The sequence below is a fragment of the Echinops telfairi genome, unplaced genomic scaffold (genome assembly GCF_000313985.2).
Source record: "Echinops telfairi isolate 266 unplaced genomic scaffold, ASM31398v2 ScPeMD7_60;HRSCAF=208, whole genome shotgun sequence".
NCBI lineage: Eukaryota > Metazoa > Chordata > Mammalia > Afrosoricida > Tenrecidae > Echinops > Echinops telfairi.
The window spans coordinates 1,363,756-1,365,347 of NW_022103958.1; positions in this window are offsets into that span (position 1 = coordinate 1,363,756).

The window sequence follows — 1,592 nt, forward strand, 5'->3', positions numbered from 1 at the left end:
CTATTCCATATTGACTTTGAATTACTAGATTTACAAATCCTTTGATGTCTAATGCTGGTGTTGCTCTTCCATGTGGATTTAGGTGACATCTCACTTAGATGGCTGTTTGTTTGGAGACAAGCCTTTCAGACCCCAAATGTTACTTACCTGATAACTTTGTCAGCCATATTTTGCTAGAACACCCGAATTTTCTGTGTTCCCTTCCTTAGGGCAAATATCATATAGCTCCAATTTTTATAGCTACATATTTATTACAGAATTTGCAAGGTCCTTGAGCAGCAAAATGGTTTGAACACTAGTAACCTAAGAGTTTAGCACTATGGTAGAAAAGACTGGCAACCTATTTTCACAGTTACATCCCAGTTAAAGCTGTGGAACATAATTCAACTTATAATACTTTGGTTCCCATAAGTCAGTTGGACTCACAGAATCAGGTTGGGTTTGTTTTAGAGAATTTTCTTTAGTATTAAGTCATGTTATTTTCATATGCATCTATATAGTATTATGATAAATCTTATCGTAATACTTATTTTTGTCCTGTAGATTAATCTTTGATATTATAAGAGGTCAAGTTCATGACTTTTACAATTAGTAGTTCCAGGCAATCCACATTGTATGCTATAAAGTTCTTTCCTCCCCAGTTTTGCAGCTAGACCCTGTAACACAGAAGCAAAATAATTGTTAAATGAGAAGTTCAGGTAGTGACTATAATATTTTATGCCTCCCAGGACATTACAGATTTTAGAAAATTGTAGTTTCTTGGATAAAACATTTCCCATTTGACCCCATTAACCTAATAAACAAGACTGTATCCCAGTGCCACAGGGATGGGAATAGACTGTGATCCCGGACCTGCTAGAGGAAAACAGGTGGTAGTTCCCCCAAATCAGGATGGAAGTGTCTCCATGAGCCATAGGTTTAAACATAATAGTTACATAAAAACCCACCAAGGATAGCCATGCTCCTCTCTGCTAGTTTTTGTTGTTCAGTGAGATTATGAAGAATATTTTGAAACTATCTAGGGAGACAGGTGACAGAGAAATAAGACAAGGGTGATGGTTTCCTGTATGGTCCATCACACTAGTCTACAAAAATAAATAGCCTTTATACACAAGCAGATGACCTGTTATAAAAAATCCATATTTCTGAACAATTCCCATGACTCTAGAATCATTTCTGATTTGTGCTCCCCATCATTCTATAGTTCAATCACATCTAGCAGTATTATATAATTGCTACCTAACAAGTAGTTTCCAGATATTCTTTTTCTTCTTAGACCCCTTGACATCATCGCCCTTTTACCCCACCCTCCACAACCATTGTATTCCCCACCACCACCGCCCAAACCCCTATTCTACTTTCTGTCCCCACAGGTTCATCACTCCTGGGTTTCATATACCAAAAAACAGAAAGACATATAACAAAATCTCAAGGGGGTGTCCCCCATTGTCATACCACCTTTTAAGTAAACCCTAATATGAACAAACAAAACCAAAAAATACAGAAACAAAACTACAAAAAGCATTGAAAACCTGATCAAGTCCAGCACCCCTCAGAGGGGATTCACTGACAGTTTTCATTGTTCAAGTCAG